The sequence below is a fragment of the Camelus bactrianus genome, chromosome 11 (assembly GCF_048773025.1).
Source record: "Camelus bactrianus isolate YW-2024 breed Bactrian camel chromosome 11, ASM4877302v1, whole genome shotgun sequence".
NCBI lineage: Eukaryota > Metazoa > Chordata > Mammalia > Artiodactyla > Camelidae > Camelus > Camelus bactrianus.
The window spans coordinates 64,093,633-64,119,743 of NC_133549.1; the positions used below are offsets into that span (position 1 = coordinate 64,093,633).

The 26,111-nt window shown below is 34.8% G+C and overlaps 2 protein-coding genes and 1 pseudogene across 11 annotated transcripts in view; 1 reads left to right on the forward strand and 2 right to left on the reverse strand.

The window, feature by feature from the left end:
* The window catches only part of CTNNA3 (catenin alpha 3), a 1,350,411-nt gene that overhangs the window by 888,813 nt on the left and 435,487 nt on the right, over positions 1-26,111 (reverse strand). The window lies entirely within an intron of this gene.
* The window catches only part of LRRTM3 (leucine rich repeat transmembrane neuronal 3), a 165,148-nt gene that overhangs the window by 114,937 nt on the left and 24,100 nt on the right, over positions 1-26,111 (forward strand). The gene's annotated exons all lie outside the window — the stretch shown is intronic.
* On the reverse strand, positions 15,260-25,663 carry LOC141579144 (Y-box-binding protein 1-like; annotated as a pseudogene).

Below are 26,111 nucleotides of genomic sequence, written 5' to 3' on the forward strand. Positions count from 1 at the left end.
ACAATGTCTTACTGTTGTTTTTAGCCCATGTTATGATGTTCTAAAGTACTTCTTTAAAAAAATTTTATCATCCTGCTGAAGTTTCATTCATACTATGATATATTTAGTTATTCTTTAATGCTATCTCCTTGTAATAGGGTTAAATATTTCTGTATCAAATATTTATAATCATAACTTGAGTTTTTTATCCTTAAAACATCAGTCAGGAAAAAAATGACATTCATAATTTGAAATCAGTTGATAAAAATTAGTAGTCATTCCATGTAGGAAAATGTTAGTCTACCAATTGAGGTAACATTATTTAGAGAAAAAGAGGACAGAGAAAGAAGATGAAGGTAGAAACAGGAAGCAGGTGCTGTTTATTTCTACACTGATCATGTAGACTGTGCCTGAAGAGGCAATAGGGCTACTGTTGCTCAACAAATTCAGCTAATGATGGGGGCTCAATAGGACTCTAATAATAAGGAAAAAGTATTAAATCTGAAACTCCACTATCCAAAAAATACTTATTTATGGACTACAGACAATACATAAGTTGAATCTAAATCCATATACAACTATCAGTATAATTACTTTGTAATTAAAATATATCCTTGATCCAAGGCATGTATCTGTTTCCTACTATAGAAATGTACTCACTCGGTTTACCAATAATTAATTCCATAAAGTTTAGGTGATAAAATGCCAAGAGTTTATTTCACCAGAATGCTTTGCATTTTACTTGAAGAAATAGGAAAATAAACCCAAAACAATCAAACCAAAAAACATAAATTGTTAAGGATGAATTTCAGGAAGGAAGTAATCCCTGACAAACTCAAATTACCCCACATAGAAAACTGCCCATTCAGCCCCAATCTACATAGAAATTCAGCCCCAATCTATATAGAAAGTCTATGCTGCACAGATTCTATGTAGCAATACTTTTAGTGCAAAGGTCAAAGGTTAAAAGTAGACATGCACATGTTTTATACACAATACATATTGTAATTAATATGTGTACACACATTTGTCACTAATACATGTTATTGTAAACATTAGTCTTAGCATACAGTGAGCTCATATTTAGAAATCCTTAAGTAAGTTTAGAATTAAGAGATGTATTACTTGTAATTTACCCTTAAATTCATTACTGAATGCAATCTCCATTTATAAATTAGTAGACTATGATCTCATCAAGTCATTATGACTAGGCATACACATATTTCACATATTTCAGATAATTTTAAAGATTATAAAATTAATATATATTTTCTCCATCTGATTTCCATTGCCCAGATTCTTTACATTTAGGTATGATGCTCTGTTGCACGTACTGCATGCAAAATACATGCAGAACATGCCATGAAGAATCTGCAATGCAGATAAGAGCGAAGCATTATCTTTAATTTGCATATCACACCAGACATGGTAACTAATTTGTCAAATATCAAACAATTTACTTATTCTAGGTCTCCTTTCTTCCCTTTCTTGCAATTAGGTTATTTTTTTTTTGCAACTGAATTTTATAGAAAGGAAAGTATATCTTAGCTAAGCTGATGTAATTTGAAAATATGAGTATTAGATTCCTCCAAATGATTTAAGGATATTGAAAAAGAAAAAAGTGCACATTCAGGTTAGATTGCAGAATGGATAGGGAGCTTCAAAGGCAAGCTCTGACTCTGAGAATTAAATTTAGCCTGCCAGTTCCTGCAGTGAAACGTAAGACCACATCCTCTCAGCAGCTCTAGTGGGGAGACATTGTTCTGCTGTCTCTCCGGGCTTCTTTGTACGCTGAGGCTGACGTGATTCCCCAGACTCATGTCCTGCACAGAATTTAAACTACTTTTGTGAGTAACAGCAAAAGGAATTTATTGACTTCCTCGCAGACTGAAAGCAGAAATGACCACTTGCATCAAATTATCCATTTGGATTTTTAGCTTATTAAAAATGGGGTGGGTTTTGACTGATGTTAATTTTTATTCAATGGTCTCATCTATTCTGATTATTTTAGGATCTTAAAATATTTATGCAAAGCTTTATTTGGATTACTTACATAACTGCAACTATCTTTTATTTGCCAAGGTGACAGCACAAATCACATTACTTGCAGAGGTATGGGAGTCTTTCCCACAAATCAGCCCCACAACAACAACAAACATTTATTTATTGAACTCTGGAATAGCTACAAAGAAATATAAGCCATAGTTATGGTTTTCAAGAACCTTGTAACACAGGGAGATAAAATATTTACAGGTACAATTAACCAACAAGGAAAGATAGTGATACAAGCACTGTCACAAAGCCAAAATCATAGCAGAGGCTTTGCCCTGACAGGAATGAGATCTCATTACCTGCATGACTAATTATTCTTCCAGTTCTCAGTCTCTAGACTGAGACTCTAGATTATCCCTAAATTATCTTCCAATTCCAAAGTCTTAAGAACTTAATATCTAGTCTCCTATACCTACCATTCATAATTTTACTCTGTCTTATCAGTGGCAGCCTACAGCAAATGGAAGTCAGTGGCCTCCAAAAAACATTCCCATTTATCTATTTTCTCTTAAACACTTTCAACAATTCATAAACCAAGAAGAAACTTAGTCCAATTTCTTCACGTATCTATTTACAAAGGGAGTAAACCATTAATTACCCACATACAACTTATATGCATTGTGGTCTGTCCATACTTTTTTTAAATGTAATTTTATTTGAAAGGGACATTGAGAGCCTAATTTTTAGATAAAGAAACAAGCTTACATAGTTACAAACACTGAGGTTTCTCTCCTTGACAGATCCTGTGTTCTATTTACCTAACACTATGTTTTAGCTCTCCAAAGATACACAAACAGATACACCAGCCAAACAGTTAATTATTTAAGATTATGAGATGACTTTAACTGCAAATCACTGTCTCCTCCTGCCCTGTGCAGAGTTTCCAGGTGAGACAACGCAGAAGAACCCTTCCAATTTACTCACCACTCCCTCTCTGAAACCAACACCTTGCTCTCCATCTCTTGGACTTAACTAGCCTGGCAACTCTTAGCCCCAGAAAAGTAAATGAGACCTCCCAAGAAGAAATCATTCTTATCCAAATTGTACTTCCTCAAGTTTTACAGCCCAAAACACTACAGCAGAGAGCACACTAAAAAAGAGAGCATTATCATAAATCCCTTCACTTCTTCCACTAAAGATTGCTTTACTTGAGCTTGTGGCATTGTTTCAAACTTCTGCATTATGGGTCTTAAATTATGCTAGAGCCTCTCCATTAAGACTCTGAGGAGAAGGAAGCATGGAGATGAGGCTAACAACAAAATAACACAACCACGCACAAGGTCCTGGGTTCAATCCCCAGTATCTCCTCTAAAAATAAATAAATAAATGAATCTAATTACCCCCCACCCCAAACAAAATAACACAACTAGTAAACTGCAGTATGAACTAGAATCCACATTATGCGTCTCCAACTCCACTGTTTTTTCTTCTTACATTTTGCTATCACCTGTAATTAAAAGCTACTCTTTCTTTAAAAATTGTATTATTATACAAAATAAAAATTATTTTCCCTAATCTGCTACTTTAAATAATACAGATTTTCCTAGACATTAGCACATTTGACTGTAAACAACATACACTGTCATACATTATGCATCAAAATTCCCAAACTGACTATGGTAACAAGGCTCAAACTTAAATTCAATGGATATATTTTTCAAGTTTTCACATGATGGTGCAGCCTGCTAGACAAGTTTTGCTGTTACACAAAAACAAAGTTTGCAAATTTTCTTATATTTTACTCTTTTTTTTTTTAATATTGATTTTAGTCCTAAGTATAATTTATAACTTGTAAATAAATACAATTGAAATAACAAACAGAACTCCTTTGGCACACCTAAAGTGGCAAACCTAAAGTGGATGCTCATTGTACTTAAGTCATGTTTACTTAAATTGACTATGTGTCTAAGGTGTAAGGAAAAATCACATTAAAGAGAAGGAATAGAAATTTATTCTAAGACACATATAAAATGTTAGAGCTATGCTGTCATCTAAAACAGGAGTTTTGTAATAATGCTTTATAGCAATAATAAAAAAACTACTTCATCGTAATATTTTATTTTCTGAGAACAAACCATCTCTTAGAATATTAAAGTTTGTTCCATTTTCACACAATTAACTTTAGTACAGGTAGGAAAGAAGACCGCTTAAATACTATGATACAATGTTTCTCAAATATGCCAATCCTAAAACTATACAAATACATAGGATATTCTCCAGAACAATCTCATCTCTTTGATCTGAGGATAGATACAAGAAATTCAAATCTTTTAATGTGTATCCAGAAATTCTTATTATCTGGCAAGCTTGGAGAACATTATTATAATGAATTCAAAGCCAAATGCTAAGAATTTTAGATTATATTTATCAGGTTGCCCATCAGTCAGTATCTATATGCATATCATTTGAACAAGTTTGAAACAGAATTAGCACTAATAATATTTCCTTCATTATCTATAATACAAGAGCATAAATTCACGTATTTTCATCTTAAACATTTTTAAATTCCCTGGAAATGATACCAGTCAGTATCTCTGAAGAATTAGGTAACAACCCTGCAAGAGCAAAGACAAATAGAAAAACAATGGGTAGTGGCAACCAGAGGGGTGAAAAGAACTCCATTCAAAAGAACTGCAAGGGTAACTGACTCAGTTTCCCTTTGAGATTAATCTTTTAAAACCAAAACAAAATCTGGGGGTCAAAGATTTAAATGAGCATGAGTTTATGCATGACTTGTGCTAGAAAGCGCTAGATAATCATGATCATCTCCCAAAAAGTCAGTGAGAATTTAATTAACCCCCCTTAACGACATTATGTCAACAACACATCTCAGAAATAGTAACTGCCTCCCCTACGTGAACTGAATATCTCTAAAATAATCCACTGATCAACTTCCTTAAATTTTTTCTCTTTTGGTACATTCAAGACACTTCATATTTGCAGTTTCAAAGTAAGTAGGCTGGTACCCACAGACCCTTTGTAATTCTACATACTCATATAAGAAGGTGGTAATGAATCAGAAAGTACTTCAAGAAAAACAAACAAACAAACAAACAAAAAGAAAGTACTTCAAGATCAGTCAGCATCTCCTGGCTACAGCAGCAACTTTGTTAATTAAGAGAATATACCCCAAGCTGAGGTATAAAAATTTACTGCAAGACATAAGAAAGGTATATACAGAATACAAGTATTGAAATTTAATAAAACAAAGATGTGACCTGGGGTCCCAAATGGTCTTTAACTGTAAACTGCTTTAATATGCAAAGCTAAGTGATGCAGAATCACATCATTGATCCATCAAGCCAATCTGAGCTTCTTCAGTCTCTGGCCTAATGCCTCATTATAGGCCTTATATAAATTATACAAATAGGGGTTTAACAAATGTAACTTTTTTAAAGTGCATGATTGCCTTATAGATTCCTTAACAGAAAAGGGCAGTGTTCATGTGATTAACCCCTTTCTTACTGCTCTTCCCTCCAGGTAGGATAGGATGCAGTATTCCTAAATAATGGGAGATTAAAAAAAAAAAAAAACATGATAAGTGGCAGAGGCATGATGAATAATGTCTGGCACCATTCACCCTTCTTTCTGTTTAGTTGAAGTACTTTTCAATACTCCAGATGGCTTTGGGAGTGATCTTCTCTCTCTTAATGGTGCCAACTAAGCAGTCTGAATTGCTCACCAATACTACTGAGAAGTTGTGAGGTAGGGAACCCTATCTTTCTCTAGAGATCTGTTGGGACTTTATAGGGACCATAGGGAATGTTGCAAATGACCCTCACTATAATACTAAATCTAGCATATATGCAAGCCCCCTTTGTTAACAGGATAACTCATCTCCAAACTATTACCACAATAAAATTTTTTTAAAATTTCAATCAAAAACTAAAACATGGTTGACTTTGTTGTAAAGAGATTAATTAACCAGGACATCACAGTTTTTATTTTATCAAATAGAAAAAGTAAAAATAGACAGAAGAGTTGTGCTTTAGAGCCAGCAAGTCCTGAGTCCAATAGCTCCACTACTTCCTACCTGTGTGTTTTTGAAATGGGCTTTTTGAGTCTCAACTTTCCACATATAGTGTGGCACCCAGCAAGGAACATAAATTTGTTATTTTCCCTTCCACATGTGCCATCATGAGTTTAAGTATTAGAGCTGCTCATAGTTGACTTCCATTCAAGTTACCATGTTGCTGCAATAAATCTAATAAACCATAAGGTTTATGGGGCGAGATTAAAAAGAGAGTGGCAGAATTACTAGACACAGAAAGCAAGGCTTACCTACAGCCTAAAATAAATACAATCTTCCATGCATGGAGCTGATATCACATAAGAGTTGATTATATGAATCTTTAATAATGGACATAAAATATGGTTATATACAAGTTCTAATTCAAGATAAATCTCTTATACCAATTCGTATGTCTAAGGAATTACAATATTTATTCTTCAATCTCCAGATTAAGAAAATATTCTTAAGTCAAGTTTAAAATGTCAAAGGAAAAGCAACATTCAAATCAGGAATGATACATTGGCCTGGGGGATTGGTCAAACTGTAAATTTATTAGTTTGCTTTTGAAAAAAGATGGAAGTCTCACTGCACACCACAAGTAAAATGAAGAAATATCTCTTTAAAAGTCAACACTTTGGAAAGTAAAATCACTATGCTAAGTAGTTTTATAAAACATTTTATTATGACTAGAGTTTTCTTCACATGAAATTTTTTGATAATGACAAGATTATTCAACTGGTCTAGCTTCAGAATATATGTATAGACATGTGCTATCACTTCAATTGTCCATCCATTGGGAGGATGACTGGTACTTCTGTGGGATAGCATGGGAGTGCTTACAGACCCACTGGGGCCTGGTTAATGCAAATGTGTTTGGGGCTTCCATTTTGGGTGGGAGGTTATATTTCTGTGGTTTGCAGTAACATCTGTGCATAGTTATTGCTAGTCTTCATGGTGTAGAATGGGTTTCAGTAATACTACCATTCACTTTTGTAATTTTGTATTTACAATTTTGTATTATTTTTCTTCATGAAAGTCCTCCATATTGCATAAGCTTCAGGTCCCATGAAACAAGGAAATCCTCATCTATATCTCTGAACACTGCATCTGTTAAGCATTTTTACAACTACAGGTCTCAATGACATCAAAGGACATTCACAAATTTTCTAGAACATTCACAATACTAAAGATGACAGTAAGGGTACTTCAAGCTAAGTGATGACAAAAAAATAAATCCCAAACCAATAATCCTCCAACCACCAAATAGCAATAATAATATCCAATAATTTTCAGTCAATATTATTTTCAAGAACTACACCTAACCAAATAGATCAATGAATAAGTAAATAAACAATATATAATTTTTTTTAACTAATACACTTTCCACATAGCTGGATAATAGAGCTCTGTCTACATTTTATTCATAAAGCCTTATAATTCAAAAAAGCTAAAGTTCTTCTGAACAAAATACCCACCTACAGGCCAAAGTACACAAAGTACATGAAAGAAACACAAATGCATTCATTCACATGATGCTAAAACTCTTCATAACAGAACTTCCAGTCAAGAAGACACTCTGCACTGAAATGGTCCCCCATTCTCACTCATTGATTCTGCCTTGAAACCCTATGGAGACTGAAAATGTAAACTACATTTTCCTGCTATGCAATTATTTCATAGTAAAGTGTTACAAGATTATCCTTGGCTGTATGTGTATGAAACCATTTTTTCTGTAAGCAAAGACATACCACTATTTGAAGTCACACACACACACGCGCGTATTGACTCCAGTCTAAATAATCTAGTACTTCACTAAATCCTAGCTAAATAACCAGTAATGGAAAAAAAAACCATGAATATTTAGCACAGTGAGAAACAGAAACTAGGTCCACATTACCACTACTAGCTACTAGCTGTGTGACACCCTACATTTATTTAAATTCTCTCTGCCTCAGGTTTTCCATCTTGACAACAGTTTTAATAAACCCATGTCACTGCGTTTTTGTAAGATTGAATATGAGTTTGTACATAAGGTTTCCAGCTCTCATAATAAGCAACATCCATTATTTTTACCAATTATAAGTGTTTACTACATTTCAGACTATAAATAGTATGATTAGCCCGATTAGTGTCATTATTGGTATTTCTGTTATTAGTAAAATAAGAACTAGCATTAACAATGACAATAATAATAATAACTGTAACTGTTAGGCTGCAGTGGAAATAGACCATGCTTAAAGTAGCAAATTCAAATATTTTATATGCCAGATGACTATGATATGAATAAAATCACAGCAGCGGATGGAATAAAAGGCAAAGTATGCCATTTACTTGTATAATCTGTATCACCTCGGGAAGGTGCACATGAGGTTACACCAATATCAACTGAGAAAAGAAGGATAATGTGATGGCCTGGGAGAAAATGGATTTGCTCATCCTTCTGAGTACAAAAGAGTAGAAACTGACTGAGAGTGATTATCTTTATTCTTTGTTGACAGCTTAATTAGGCCCTCTAATTAGTCACAATCACTAAGCACTAATATTATCAACTCTGCTTCCTGCTGGATTGGCTTCTTCTCTAGTCTGATAACTGGTTAGAAAAGTTAGCTGATCTAAACATTGTCTTTGAATTGCGAAGAATCTTAACCTAGCAACACAAGTTTGACTTATTTTAAGATGTGCCACCTAGAAAGTTGAAAAGTCACTGAACTGGGTCCTTGGCCCTGTTCTCATCACCATTTACTACCATCCACTCTGAGCTTCCTCTTATGTATCTCTTCCATTCTTTGGGTGTCTCATTCTTCTCCTAAATATTAGTCATTTCACACTACGTCAGTCTCATCTGTCATCCTTTGAGAAAAGTAACCACCAAATTCAAGTCAAGGTGTTTGAGTTTATACCCTTCCTCACTAAACATTTCTTACAAAGAGGAATTCAGAGAAGGTACTGCTTACATTAAAGATATTACTTTCTAACTGCAGAATTGCAGGTAGTCAGCCTGAATAAGTGATCACTCAACATTCTTCACATGATATACAAACCCAAGAAACCATGATGCACCTAAGACCCTGTCTGTGTCCTTCCAATTAACATTTTCTCTCAAGCCAGAATTGCCTAATTATTATATTTAGTGCAGTAACAAATTTTATGTCTCTAATTACAGGTTTATGTAATCTTAGGAAATTATTAGGTGATCAGATTTCTAGTCACAGCGTCTCATGAAATTCCCCCAATGAATACACTGCAGCAACTTACAAAGGTTGCTGGGATTATGAAGATAGCACATTTAACTTTTATCTATTTTATCTGGAAAAGTTTGCTCTAGATTTTTGTCAGATATCATATTTTTTCTTTATCTATTGCATTGGTTTCACCAGAAAAGTTTATAACTATTTTTTTTTCTTTGAAATCCATCTATGGGCACTATTTCTAGCTCTAACTCACTACTTTACAACAGCTATAAATAAGCAGTGAACAACATAAGTAAATAACAGCATTTTTAAAGAAATATATTTGGCCCTGTCTCTACTATATTCAGAACTGAGTAACTGGCTCATGTATTCTCTGAACTAATTCCCTCCTCACAGGGTATCATCTTCAGCCCTCATCACCCTGCAAGGCGCTCTTTTTTATTTTTTCCTGCATCCTGGTGCACAGGGAACACTTTCTCTAAGTTTAGAGAACATGCCAAAACACAAACATGAAAGATGACCAAAGCATTTTTGCAAGTAGTGCAAGCTTACCCGACTAATGTTCCTATTTCCTTTTCTACAAGGATTACCTGTTCTGTATTTGAGGACTCATGACTAGAGAGGCAATGTTTGCTTCACAGAGTGTCTGCAAACCAGACAACTCTAATGAACATTCTTAGACATGTGATTACTTTCTATGTCTGTGAAGTGGAGATAGTACTACCAGACTGCCTATCTTCTAGAGCTGTGCTAAAGACTTTGAAAACCATAAATCATTATATAAAAGCAAGGAATTATTTTTATCATGATTAAAATGTTTGCTCATCTTCCTTGAGTCTTTAAATTCTGCTAACGCTGCCAGCTGAGAGGCGTACATTTCTCATGAAAGATGGATAAATATCATCAGCATACCCAAATGAGTCCACTTAGTCTTGAGAATCTAATCCCTTAGTTATAATTATCTTGGTTGCCATTCAATCTAATTTAAGAATTCTAGTGACAAGGCACTATAACATACACTTTTCAATACGCTGGGGGAAAAATGCACTCTGCCCTCAAGTTGCTTACATTGTAGTTATTATAAGACAAATGAACCAGATCGCCATTTTACAAGAAGAATAGGGAATCTCGATCATGAATGATTTAAATAGTGAAAAAGAGCTTTTAAATGGTATTGACTGCTATTTTAGCAAAGTAAGAGCAAAATAATTTTTTAAGACTAATTGGGTTTAAGGAAATGGAGAGTGAATAAAGAATTGAGAACTATCAACTAATTGAAAAAAAAATAGAAGGGATATTAGAGTGTAAGCAGATTAAAAGAGAAGCCTGATGACAAGAATGAATTTTGGCTCAAGGTTACATGAAATTGGGTCATATGAATGATATATGGTCAAAGAAACATTATATCTTGTACCAGTTGAAGAATGTTTTAAAGGATTTTTAAATTATTTCCTTTTTTAAGTTGGGATAGTCAGACTGTTCTGTCCTGGAGAAAGTAAATCTGTCTTCTGTCAAGAAATGATTCCTCTGAACCTCAACACTTGTCTTTAAGGCTAAGGAATAAAAATGGAGAAAATCTGAAAACACACTAGGAACTTTTCAGCCTATCTATATAAATCTGTCTCAAAATTAAGGGGCTATGACTTTACATTTATACTAATATACAATTACATTCACAATAGCACATATGTCTTCATCAGTCATTTTGCAATTAAGACATACAAATATTTTAGCTACTATAAGGGATAGTCAAAAAATAGAAGATTCTGTTTCTGTTCCTTAAGATTTTACAATTTTGCTGGGGCACATAAAATTAGCATTAATGAAAAGTTTTCTCAAAAGTTCTGTGATGGTACACAATCAACTGCCAAGTAACTAAAAAGGCAAACAGACAAGAGCCATTGTATATATAAATATTTTCTAGTATCAAGTATTTCATAGCATTTTAATTTATGCTCAAGAACACAAAGAAAAGGAAAAGTTTCCAAATATGCCAGAAATAGTCATGTTCACCAAATATTACATTTGGTCTTCTATGTTTCCCAGTGCTTTTGCAGTTAGGCAGCACCAGGTGACAAGTTCTAGCCAATGGCTACCTGTGGAAGGAAACTGTTACTTCTCAGTTAAGGCAGTAAAAAGCCCATGTGCACTTAGCCAGTTTCTCTTCCCCTGCCATGGGCACCAGTCTTTCTCTTCTGCTGCCATGGCCAATAGGGAATCTAGCCATCACACAAAATGATGTAGCTAGAAAATTGGAGAGCCTCTCTACTATCAGCTTGGATTTCTGAGTAACTCTGGAATAAAACCCCCCTCACAACTAGGTTTCCCAGCTGGGGATATATATCTATATATATATATATAGATATATATCTTATATATATATATATATAAGATATATATCTATATATATATATAGATATATATAGATATATATATCTATCTATCTTAATTTAGCCTATCTTGATAGAACAACAAACTAAAGCCATGTAAATGAAGAAAAAGGCATGAACTGTCAAAATAATCTTAAAGACTCACCTGAAACTTACTTGACAAATCAGTAAAATTTTATCTGAATCTACCTGGAACAAAAACACATTAATTCCATTAAATCAGTGAAAAACTAAAAAATAAGAAGTGACTGGTTTGGGGAGATGCAGTAGGGTGAAAAATAAGATAAAGCTTTGAGAGAGTTATCACCTTGTCTTCTCTGTAGTATGTGGCACATTCATTTCTACACAGACTCAGAGAAGCTGAGCCAGAGTAGAAGCATTTTACCTTTAGTCTAAGTACTAACCATCCTTCCTTTGTCTCCCTAAGAAGAGCAATCACGTCAACTACATACTACTACGTGGATACTGCATCCAAATGATGATACTACTGGTTAGAAAACAAAACAGTTTGATTCATCAGCAAGTTAATTTTTATATATTTTATCAAAGTTCCCTTGCTGTTGATTCCCTCTGTCCTGGGTTTTTATTTTTCCTTTCTCCTGCTTCTCCCCAAACAATTCCACTCTTAGTACTCATCTCTTTTCGGCACTGCACCAAGGAATAGAGCCTGCATTAACTTAGCCCCACAATTTGGATATCAAAATGATAAATACAATGATACGAGACCAAGAAAGTTACCCATGCTTAAAATCGTAGCAATATTTCAGCAAAAGAAACAAGGAAGTTTCAATAGAAGAGGTTCCTTATTTGCCTTCACTCTCTCTGGCCAACACGATAGAGCGAATGCAGGAGAAATTATATCTAAGTAGTTGTGTGTATACTGCAACGTGTATCTTTGTTTCTAAGACTTTTGATGAATTCTTGCTTAAACTTTAATTGGAAATAACAACTTTATTACAAACAGATTCCTCTCTAGCAGATAAGCAGGTGTGAGAAAGACTATTTAAGATTACTGATAAGGATCATCCACTGGGCAATGATTCTAGATTCATGCAGGGTTGTAAAGATTTGGTACACAGTCTTAGAAAAAATACAGGAAAACGTATTTATCCTACAAAAAAAAATCTTAGGAAACACCAACCCACATATTTCTCTACCTATTTCTCTAAAACCAGGGTTCAATCCTTAGAAGGAATATTGGAGAAATGAGAAAAGGGAAGGGAATAATGTGTTGAGAACCCACTAATGGCAATCACTTTTATATATATATTATCTCATTCAGTAGCATAAAAAGTCTGAGGTAGGTGGATAGTATTGTTATCCCCATTCTACAGATAAGGATGTTAAAGCCCACAGAGAGTAACTTGTTTAAAGTTGAACAAGTAGTAAACTTCATTCAGTTCAATTCGAAGCTCATTTTCTTCACTGTAACTTATAGTATTGTATATCAATTCCTATAAGAAAAATAACTTACTGAAAATTACTTGCCAGCTACACACACTAGCAGTGCTATTCCTCAAAAGAATAGTCTACTTAGGTTTCAAATTAGTGATGCTAAATATCAGTGACAGAATGACTAATATTTTAGCATCATCTCATAAAAATATCTATGATTAACTCTTAAGGATAAATACATCTTTTTTGCCTTGGTACTTTTTTAGCCATTATTTCTGTTTGCAAACTGTGTGTGTGTGTGTGTATGAGTGCGTGTGTGTGCGTGTGTGTGTGTGCGTTTAAATATAGAACGTTAAGGTAGTCAAGTTGAGAACACCAAATATAAGGGGGGGAGCATTTAGATGAACTCAATAGAATGCCAGTATTTTTAATTGTCTCATCAATTCAGGATCATCTCTGCTCCTTTCTACACTTTTCCCTGCATTACCTGGAAGCTACCCTTCCAGAATTCCTTGCAAGCAGGGTTCCAGATGAGATTCTGCTAATGAAGTGAACTTGTAAGAGATTTGGAAAGCAGGAAAGGAAAAAAAAATCATCATTCTTCTCCAACAATCACTGGCAGGCAGGTGTCAGACATGAAGTTTGCCTAGGCTTCAGGCAGTCTGAAAAGCACCAGCTTAAGTGCCTAGGTAGCCAAGATCAGCAGCAGTTTCCTGCATTTTTCCAACTTTTTCATCTGTTGAGAGCTAATGAGGATTTTCTCTAATTGTCTCCTAGGCTTTCCAACGGTATGTAAGCACCTAATTTCCTGTAGTTAATTACTTCTGGCTTGGAATATCAAGAGTGGTTCTGATGTTCCTAACCAAACCCTGACCAGTGCAGTATGCCCAATAAGAATTCATTATCAGACCATAAGAAAGACTTATTTTTAACAAAGGCTTATGTAGAAAGGAGGAACAGAATGTGGATGCATGAGACAGTATATAGCAGTGCACAGTGAGAAGTGCTTCATAATAATTGTGATGTAAATTGCATAACCAATTTTTTAAGAGGTACTAGTTCCCACTTGATATATTAAAAGATTTGGGGCAATAACAATGATCTGAGGCAGCAGATATAGATATAGCAGCATATGGTAAACATTTATGATTTGCAAAAGTTAGGGCTCTCAATCAAGGAGTTAGATTTGTTCAAGAAAAGGTATGAGTCCTTTAAGTTCCAGTAGAGAGGCAGGATCAAAGATCACTGTAGCTGACAGAGACAGACAAATAAAAGGGAATCTGCTGGGTTTAGACGCAGAGGAAGCTATCACTGCCAGGGAGCTATAAAGTGGCACCACTGAAAGGATTGTGATGAATTAATATCTGCCTTAGTTTTAGATAATGCATATAATGTGGCTCTACCCTCTGACCAGGACTCTTTCCAGAATAAATATTTGGGCATTTGATATGTACAAAGTCACACATACAGCTGGCATGAGCCAAGTGAGGTTGACCTGTACTATATATAAAATCTTATATAATCTGTGTCACTAGAAATTTCTGTTGGGAGGATGTATAGGCTAGAAGATCTCTAAGGTGTTGAATGTCACAAGGTCTTTAAAAAGAAAGTTCTAGAAGGATCATGCTAGCAATTAAACTAATACCCTCTAGTAGGACTCCTCTAGAAAGGAACTGACTTGATGATATATTTATGTGCACATTTATACTCTGTACAAGGACACACGCGCGCGCACACACACACACACACACACACGCACACACTTTACACCAACATAGCAAAAAGGACATATCTATCTGGATGGAACTATAGTCACATCCCACTATGCATGCATTCATTAGCAAAATCACGTACAATATATCTGATATTTTAACCTTTCATTTAATAGTTCGTTTCTTTCTTTTTAGCCTTTGAGTTATCTTCACAAACCTGTTAATCTATCAACTTTTTTTTTTAATGGATATGGATAACTACTTTCTCTTTACATCAGTCTGAAAACTAAATTGTTAAAATTCCATACATTTTATTATGATTGTATCCTGTAATCGCTGCAATCTTGGGTTGCTGGATCTGCCTTTTGTCCAGAACTACACTATGTATTAGCATTCCAGTTAGGTTTAATTTCATTTTCTACAATAATCGTTTCTTTAAACTCTATAAATAAATATGCAGAGCATATTTATTGCTAGTACCATTGTAATTGAAATTACCAAACTCTAGGGAATTTTTATGGACTTGTAAGGTTCAGAATAAATTATTTTTAAGAGAATTATAGGATGTTTAAGTTCACAGTTAAATTTTTATTGTTTATAGTTCTTCAGTTATTACTCAGCATTTCTGTATACAATTAAATGTGCAAGCTTTACTGTTAGCAATTCTCTATAACATCCCTAATGAGAACAAAGTAATTTTGACTTGTTCTCCTTACTCAACAATTTGTGTTTTAATTTCTGTCCATGTCAAAAAGGTTATTCACAGAAGCCAAAGGAAATGTATTTCTTAAGGGTTTGTTTTGCTAACTTGCATGGGGAATCAGAAATTCAGTTAGAATGAGTTGTGTTTGCGATTCTTATTAGAATATGGGTGTATAATATTCTTGAATTAGGTATGGAAGATGATAGTTATTGCAATCTCACATACATAAGGTGAAGTGACTTATTCTAAGTCAGGGGGCAGGATGAATTCTCTGGAAATTCATACATACATATTCACAGGTAACTTTCAGTTAGATTTGAAAATTATGTGAGGTAGGAAGGACTTTCAGTAAAGAAAAGGAGTGTAACTACACAGACCCTCCTTGGAGTTGCAGAAGAGTCATATAATTTTCTCAGTTTCCATATGCCACCAGCACCTACGGACCTACATAGCAAGTCTCATAAAACACAAGTGAACATGTGACATCCACAAAGCAAAGCAATGCCCATGATTCCATGACACAAGGTATAAGGTTCAAGGCACTACTATTCCTTCTCACACCTGAGAAAATGTCATTGCTTTTTTCTCTAGAAGGAAAAGGTAGCAGAGGCATATCAGGAGATACAGTCTTCAACTGCAGGTTGAACGTATCAGAGCTATAGCCTTGGGTAACTCATTTGACTTCTATGACTTTCTGTTTCATCATCTGAAAATAAAGGCTAATACTTTCTACCTTCTTCGAGTTGTGATAGGAATAAAGCGATATCATAAATGACCAATATGGGATTAATATCCAACATTTATAAGCAGCTCATACAACTCAACATCAAAAACCAAACAACCTGATGGGCAGAAGACCTGAATAGACACTTTTCCAAAGGGAAAATGTAGGTGGCCTATAGGTACATGAAAATATGCTCAACATTATTAATCATCAGGGAAATCAAAATCAAAATCACGAGATATCACCTCACACTTGTCATAATGACTATCATCAAAAAGAACACAAATAGCAAATGTTGGCCAGGATGTGGAGAAAAGGGAGCCCTTGTACACTGTTGGTGGGAATGTAAATTGGTGCAGCTGTGTAAAACATAGGTTTCTCAAAAACTAAAACTAAAACTACCATATGAACCAGCAATTCCACTCCTTGGTATATATCTGAAAAAAGAAAAACACTAATTCAAAAAGATACATGCACCCCAATGTTCACAGCAGCAAAATTCATAATTGTCAAGATACAGAAGCAACCTAAGTATCCATCAACAGATGAATAGATACAGAAGATGTGAGGTATATATATGTGTGTGTGTATGTATATATATTTTATATATAATATATATTGTATGTGTGTGTATATATTATATATTATACACACACACAAGGAATACTACTCAGCCATAAAAAAGAATGAAATTTTGTCATTTGCAGTAACATGGATGGACTTGGAGGGCATTATGCTAAGTGAAATAAGTCAGACAGAGAAAGATAAATACTGTATGATATGCCTTATATGCAGAATCTAAAAAAATAAAACAAACTAGAGAATATAACAAAAACAGAAGCAGACTCACAGATATGGAGAACAAACTAATAGTTACCAGTGGGGGGGGCAATATTGGGGTGCTGGAGTAGGAGGTACAAACTTTTGGGTGTAAGATTAGCCTCAAGAATGCATTGTACAACATGAAGGATACAGCCAATATTTTGTGATACCTGTAATCAGAAGGTAACCTTTGAAATTGTTTAAAAAAGAAATTTAAAGTGAAAAAAGATACAATGAAATGAGGGGATTTGTAATCAATAAAGGTATATATACAGGCATTGATTATTTTCTCAACCCTTTATAGGTATAGATTGTCTCAATCCTGTGGCAGAAAAAAAAAGAAAAGAAATATTGAAATATATTATGGCAGATATGAACTAGATCCTTACCAAATCTGCTTCATCTTCTTCCTGGCCTCACAGAAAGTCTACTTTTCTCTGTTCCCTTTCAGTTAGAAATTGCCATATGATTGCACTGTAACCAATGGAACATGATGGAAGTGATATGGGATACTTCCAGTCTCAGTTCATGAAAATTTCCCATTCCAAGTCTTTCATGCCCTTTCCACATCCAGGGGTAAACGGAGAAGACTCTAAGGTCCTAGAAAAGGCTGAGCCAGAAAGGAAAGGAGGTATATCTCTGAATGACCAAGTAAAAATCCTCTTACTAACTAGGGACAGTAGTTTCAGATTTCACATGTACAACTTATTTTATATCATTTAGTAGTACCTTAAGGCAAACAGAGATATAGAAAAGCTAAGTGTCAAAAGAAATAAGTTCTGGGGATCTAATATACAGCACAATGATGATAGTTAATAATATTGTATTGTATATGTGAAATTTGCTGAGTGAGTAGATATTGAGTGTTCTCGCCACAAAAACAAGAGGGTAACTATGTGAGGTGATGGCTGTGTTAATTAACTTGATTGGGATAAGCATTTCACAAGGTATATTAAATCATTACTTTGTACACCTTTTAAAATGACATTGTACAATGTATAATATATAATTTTTATTTGTCATTCATACCTCATAAAACCTAGGGGAAAAGAACTCCCCCAGAGCAGGATGTCATTCAAAAACACATGCCATCAAGAACAAAGATACAAACTATTACTGTCATGTTTTGACAAAACACTATTAATAATAATAATTCCTTATTTTAGAGAATTAATAGGCTATGCAGATCTTTAGGGTTTGTAGAACACTTTCAGTTCTCTTGGTCATCCTGGAGGATCATAAGGGGACTGAGATAAGATCTAACTTTCTCAGCACCATCATTCCTTTCCACATAGCCACTGCTGCTCTTGCTGAAATTACATGTTCTCTAAAATACAGAGGTAGCCATCTGTTTCTTGACCAAAACAAAGACAAAGACAAACAAAAGCCAAACTAGATAAAGCATTCTTTAAAAAGCCAAAATATCAAATCTAGATTTAAAACATCTGCAGTTACCCTGAAATCTAAAATCACTAAATAATAAAAACCATGAATGTGATTTTCTCACCTTGAATATTCATTAAACAAATATCATCCTTTTTGCCTTTCTGCCTTCTACTCCTTTTTTCTCATTTTGGAAAGTTTTTGCATGTGAATTATAGTATTATATGTTACACGCAGCACTTAGATGAATCCCCTCTAGCTCACACCTAGTATAGAGAAATACGTAAATAAATAATAATATTATAATATAGAAAAACCTGCCTTTAATTTACTTTTAAAATGAAGGGTAATGGTAAAGTAATATGACTGTTTTGGCATGGGCAAGATTTCTTTGGACAGAGAAGATAAGATAGGCTTTGTAAATATGACATTTACTAGAGCATAAGCTAAGATTAAGACAAGCGAAGAATAGCATCAGATAGAAGGTGTTGTATTTTAGGAACCAAGAACTTCATAACCAAAAACCTGTGGGCTACGCAAGAGCTGAATAGGAAGCTCAGCTTAGCTATAGCATGGCAGAAATGATGCCTCTAATGCTGCAAAAAAGATCTCTATCATACAGGTAAAAAGTTAAGCTTCTATGTTTGTTGTTACATTATGGAATACCTTTATGGAAAAAAAAATAATGCAGTCTACTGGGAATTTCCTGTGTAACTCTGAGTTCATAATGTCATGAGTCTTAAGACTTCTATTGATTTGTTGTATAATGTAAGTCACATTATTATGTAACAAATCAGTTCCTCACCCATAAAATTGGAATTAAGAAAAATTACCCAAACAAGAATGCTGCGAAGAATAAATGACAACATTGCATAGTCAGAGTAAAGCTCTGCCTAAAGGCAAAATAATACCAGGAAAAATTGTCACTGCACCAGGAAGCATAGATACAATAGGCTAGACTTTTGGTTTACCAACAATATCGTGAGAATACGAAGCAAGAGCAGAAAATAAGATAATCTGTTGTATTTTAATCATGTACTTTAGCTTCATGTATTTCGGTCTAAAGAACAAGGATTATTTTCCGAAAGATTGTAATAGAATGCATAAGGAGATTTTTTGCTTGGAGGCCTTCTGATTTACTCCACTAAACTTAGATGGATCTTCATTCAAATATCTCAAAGACACGCATAAAATACACATTTAAAAAATACTATGTGAACACTCTCTGAAACCTTTATCAAGAACCACAATAGCATTTGCCATCCTTATCTATCAAGAAATATTTCTTATCATGAAAACCAAATCTCCCTTACTTCAAATGTAGATTTTTCTTCCCATATCTGTTACTCATAATCCATTTGGTAATATGTTTGAAGCAGCACCACAGCTTTCTCTTCCCTGGTCTAAGTAATAAGCCCTTCCTTTAAAATGAATCCTGTCCCTTAATTTACCACGGTGAAATTTTTGTTTATATAAGTGATTAGGTACCACTGAATGGCAACCACTTCTGAATGAAGATGCTTTGAGAATATTTGTGTGATCTGAGTACTTATTTTTCCCAGAAAATCATTATGTATTCATGAACTGTGAATAAAAACCACACAGGACACAAGCATGACAAACAGTTTTCACAAGCTACATTAAGCAATATTCCACAGAAGAAAAAAAAATTTTTTAATATATACATGTATTTATATATTTGTGTGTGTAGTATTAGAACTATTTAATGACAAATGAAATAAATCAATCATTTTGACTTAATATTGCCCATTTGATATTCATTGAGCAATAGACCATACACTAAAAACTTAATAACCTCCCAAATCATTTGCTCATATTCATTTTATTCCTTATCTAATATTTCAAAGATAATTGTTTCCTATAATAACATTTCCATAATTCATTTCAGGATCAGTGATCAGTCAACAAATTTTGTCAGGTCTCAGGTCACAAACATGTACATGAAAATGCTTACTGCTTGAAAGATAAGTTTAATTTTATTTCAAGTAAAGAAATTTAGATAATAATTTAGATCAATGTTCCCCAAACTAACCTGATATAAAGAATCTCCCGACCCTCTTCCAAAAAAATGTCCATGGTGAGGGCCAGGAATAAGTATGTTAAGAAGTACTCAAATGATTCAAAACTGGGAAACACAGATTTAGACTAAATTCAGTTCTCCTAGTCATTCATTCATGCAGTCAACAATTCATTGTTTTATTCATTCAAACTTGGCACACTTGTGTGTTACATATAATAGGATAAATAAAACATATTCTTAGTATCACAAATAAGGGCAATGAAATAGAATAAATTCTTGACTGAAAATATGTGCAGGCTTGCAGTGGGTACACAAAGGAAGCAGTTGTCAGTTCTACGTAAGAGGTTGGGTAAAGGTCAGTTCTGGCTTCACAGAGAAAGTAGCATTTGAACCAAATCTCAAAAGAATAAGTGTTCACTAAGTCAAGAACTGAAGAAAGAACATCCTACTAAGAGACACTAATGCTGGCACCATTGTGCAGAATAAACTGGCTGAGTATGAAATTAGAAAACAGATCTTTTGTTGAGACTATTTGGAGAAATGATGAGGGCCAAACAAAACTAAGCTGAAGCAGTGAAAAATGGTTACAGAAGAGGAGAAGAAATGCAAAATTAAGAAGGAAGGATTAGAGGAAGGGAAATGGGGGGGGAGTGGTCTGTATTGGATACAGTTTCAGTTATGCAAGATGATTAAATTGTAGAGATCTGCTGCTACACAACATTGTGCCTGTAGTTAACAATACTGCATTACACACTCAAAATTTGTTAGGAGGGTAGATCTCATGTTAAGAGTTTTTAACCACAATTTTTTTTTAAAGGAAGGAATGATTGGATCTGATAACTGATTAGATGAGAGATAAGAGGGGAGGAGATAAGAGAACCCACAGTTGGGCCCAGTCTGCCTAAAACCAATAGAGATGATATTAATATCTCCAATGGGTACAGTGAATAAAATAAAAGAGGACCAAGTTGGGGGAAGAGTCAGGAATTCAGTCTTGCACATGTAAAGTTGGGGACATATAGGTGGATCTGTCTATTAAGCAGTTGAATACATATACATATACATATACATATACATATACATATACATATACATATACATATACATATATGTCTGGAACCTTGGAGAGAGTACTGAGTTTAGAGACATGAACTTGGAAGGCAGCAACAGGTGAATAGTGTATGAGGTCTTAGGAGTGGTTGAAATCATACAAAGAATTTTATAGCTTGAGAAGCAGTCTAAGAATGGAACTTTGGAGAGTATTAATATTTCAAAAATGAGCAGGCAGGGATAAAAAAGAGATGGGGAACAAGAGGAAAGTGATATCAGGAAAGCTAAGGGGAGATAATTTTAAGTGAATGGGTCCTTGCCAGCAAATGACCCAAATATGTCAGAAAAAGAAGAAAATAAGCTATTAGATTTGGCCACTGAGAGGTCAGTGATTGAGAAATGGTATGAGTTGAAGAAGGAGTAAGAGATAAACTAGGAACAGCGAAAGTAGGCTCTGGTCTCAAACTGGATTGGTAAAGAAAGAAGAGAAACAGTAGATGGCTGTGAAAGTATACCCTTTTTAAAAAATTCAGAGAATCTCAGAATTTGAAAGATTTTGGGAAAGCATTTCCTTTTACCCCAATGCAGAAATCCCTTCCAAAGCTTCCCCTACAGGTAATTGTCCAACCTCTGCTTGAGTATTTCCAGGAATAGGAAGCTGATTAACTCAAAAATAGTTCATTATACTTGTTTTTGAACTGTAATATATATAGAAAATTACATATGAAAGATGGTTAATATTCATAAATTGAATACACCTATGTAAGCAATATCTAAATGAAGAAACAGATACCACAAGCAGTAGAGAAGTCTACAATCCACCCCCTCACCAAGAATAACCAGTATCTTAGATTAAATATATAGATTAGTTCTGTTTGGTTTTGAACTGTGTATAAATAGAACCATTCAATATACATTTTGTGTGTCTGGCTTCTTTCACTTAACATTATGTTTGTGAGTTTCATTCATATTGTCATATGTGATTGATATTTACTCTGATAACTGTAAAATATTTCAGTGTGTTAATATGCCAATTTATGTAACTATTGTTCCATTGATGGGCATTTCTTTTTGACACTATTACAAAGAGGGCTACCATTAACGCTCTAGTACATGTTTTTGTGGTTAACATATACACACATTTTTCTTGCTTATACACCTGGAAGTAGAATCACTGGGTCATAGAATATGCATTTGTAGATGCTTACAAAATTTTTCCAAAGAGGTTGTTTCAATTTACACACCTACCAGTAAATCATGAGAATTTCAGTTGCTCTACACCCTTGTCCAACACACAATAATTTTCTATTTTAGCCACTTAATGAATCTATTGTGTTATCACTTCATTTCATTTGCATCAACTAATGAAGCTGAATGACTTTTCACATATTTATTGACAATTTGGATATATTATTACATGAAGTGTCTGTTCAAGACTTTTACTTCTTTTTCTATTGGACTGTTTGTTCTATTCTTTTTTTATTTGTAGGAGTTCTTTATATAATCTAGGTATGATTCATTTATCAGCTATATGTACCGAGAATATCCTCTCCCACTCTGTAAATGTCTTTTCATTTCCTTAATAGAGTATTTTGATGAACAATAGTTCTTGGTTTTAATATAAACCAATCCATACTATTTTTTTCTTTTATGATTAGTGCTTTTGTAAGAAGTTCTTGCCTACTCCAAGGTATAAGACTTTCTTCTATGTTTTCCACTATGTCTTGCTATTCTAATCATCCTGTCTACTGTGTTCTTTTTTTCCCTCATAACTTATTTGTATTAACCAAAATTTTTATCATTCCCTTTATTTCTCTCTATTAACATTTTATTTATATATTCTTTAACCATTCTTCTAGAGTTTACCTGAGGAACTACATCATGCATTCTTGAGTTAGTTCAATGTAATACAATTATTACTTTTATTGTCTTCTCCATATTGCTAAACCACAGAAGTTTTTAACTCCATTTACCCCTTCCTGCCTTTCATGTCATCATTGTCACTATTGTTCTATTCTATAAGTATTTTAAACTCCACAAAGCATTACTCTTATTCTTTAATATAATTAATATGTTTAATATGCATTTACACTTTCCAGTGTTCCTCTGTCACTCTGATATATCCATGGTTCCATTGAGGGACATTCTTCCATTTATAGAAATTCCCTTTAGTATTCCTTTAGCACAGGCCTGATAGTAATGAATTCCCTCAGTTTTTATTTTGTTTTGTACTGGGGGGGGGCTTTTTTTTGGTCAAAAAACATTTTTGTTTCTTTATTTTTATTAGTTATCAAATTGTAAGTTGGCAGTTCTTCACTCTCAACACTCTACATTTAATTTAGCTTCTAACTTCCCTTAGTTCTCAAACTTATTTTTGCTCTTTGAGGTAGTAAGTCCTTTTCTTTGCCTATTGGTAAGATCTTTTTGTCTTTGGTTTTCAGCAGTTTTACCATTATGTACCAATGAATGTTTTTATTTTATTTATTCTGCTTGGGTTTTGATAAATTTCTTGAATCTGTGTGGGGGTGTCTTTCTTAAATTTTGGGAAATTCCTGGCCTTAACTCTTTAAATAATGCATTTCCTCCATTTGTTCTCTCCTCTGCTTTTGAGATTTTATTTATTTATTTATTTATTTATACAATTATTTAAGAGCTTTATTAACAGGTGCTTGCAGTTTGCTGACTTTTTCTTTAAATCAAGCTGTAAACTTTTATTACAAATTAAAAATGAGGTTCTTAATAATCTCAACTTGACCAGAAAAGAAACAACTTAAAAACCTCTAAAGGTGTATTGATAAAAACCAGGCTTTTTTTTTTTTTTTTTAAAACACATCTGTCATTACCAGAAAGAGACGTCTTCAGGTAAAAATAATAAAAAACCCCATGCTACATAGATAATGCAGATAATTCTAGTTATCTGGTCAACAGGCATAAAGCAAGCACTTAAGGTCTTCAGCTCCAATCTTTTGTTCATTTCTTATTGCTAGAATTTCATAGTCATTTCTTCTTGTTGGATGAGTAAACCGGATGATAGTAGAGATGGTAAGCTGGCACTTATTCTGCTCCACCTGGGGAGCAGACCAATTCTCAGCTGGTGGATCCGCTGCTTTTGTCTCTGCCATCTTGGGGTTTTGGGTTTTCCGGGCATCTGAGCAGGTAATTGAAGTTGCAATGGTACCGACACTGAGGTAGCTGCTGACCCTGAGTCTCATCTCCTTGATTTTCCTTCCTCATCTTCTTCACCACCATCCTCTCTGGGCTGTCTGTGGCGGGGAAGGCCCCTCCAGAATCGTGGTCTATAACCCCAACACATATTCTGTCTCACTGGTCTACCTTGTTCTCCTGCACCCCGGTTGTCAGCACCCTCCATCAATTCTCCCTGCATAGGAGGGTGGAATACTGTGGTCAACACCCATAGAGTCTACGCACGTAGTAAGGTGGGAACCTTCGCCTGCGGTAGGGCCGGCGCTGCTGGCCTGGCCTTCCAGAGCACTCTCCCATCCCTTGTTCTTTTCCCCACTCTCACTATTCTGGTAATTCCACTGGTAATTGCGTGGAGGACCCCTGCGACGTGGATAGCATCTATAATGGTTATGGTCTGCTGCGTATTTGCTGCCTCACACTGCAACTTCACCAGGGCCTGTAACACTTGCTGCCTCTGCACCCTTTTCTCCTTCAACAACATCAGACTCTACGGTCCCTCCATCTCCTCCACGGTGGCGAAGGTACTTCCTGGGGTTACTCTTCTGTATGGCAGTCTGGTGCACAAATACACCTTCCCTGGTATCATTCCTGTTGATGAAACCGTATCTGTTTCTTACGTGAACCATTTTACTGTTCCCAAAACCTTCCTTACGATGATCTTTTTGTCCCTGCCAGCAGGCACCTCAGTTGTAAGGCCCCTCCGTTGTAAGGCCCCTCCCGCCCCCGCCCCCGCCCCCGCCCCGGGCCGCAGCTCCCTGCAGCGCTGCTCATGGTTCTGGGCTTGGTGTCGGCAGCGCTGAGGGCGGGGACGGTGGGCGGCTGCCGGGTCTCTGCCTCACTGCTCATGGTTGCGGTGACGGTGACGGTGACTGATGCTGGCTGCGGCAGCTGCGGCTCCTCCCAGGGTATGACAGTAACTAGGCTGGCGGTGCTGGGGCTGCTCAGGACTCTCTGGGATCCGCTCTCTGCTCCCGCTACCAATTGAACTTGCTTTGGGGACTTTAATTTTATATGTTAAAATTGTTGAGCATATCCCAAATATCTTTCACACATTATCTGATTTTTCCTTCTCTTTCTATGCTGATTTTGGGTGTTTTTCAATTCAGTAATTTTGTGGTCTGTGTTCTACATATTATGCTTCTCCATCAAATTCTTAATTTCAGATAGAGTTAACGTCAGCTCAAGAATAGCCGTTTTATTATTGTGTATGTATTCCCCATTCTCTGATAAAATTTCCTATTCATTTCTACCAAGTGTTTCTTTGATCCATTTTTATTTCTATTTTCCGGAACATTTTAATTAATCATAGGTATTTTGAAGTCCTTGTCAATTGTGTGCAATATCTGAATCATCTACTTGTTTGCTTCAAATGTTTTTTTTTTCCTTTTGATTATTAGTCATAGTTTCACCTATTTGTATGTTTAATTACTATTTCATTATATGACAGAAAAGT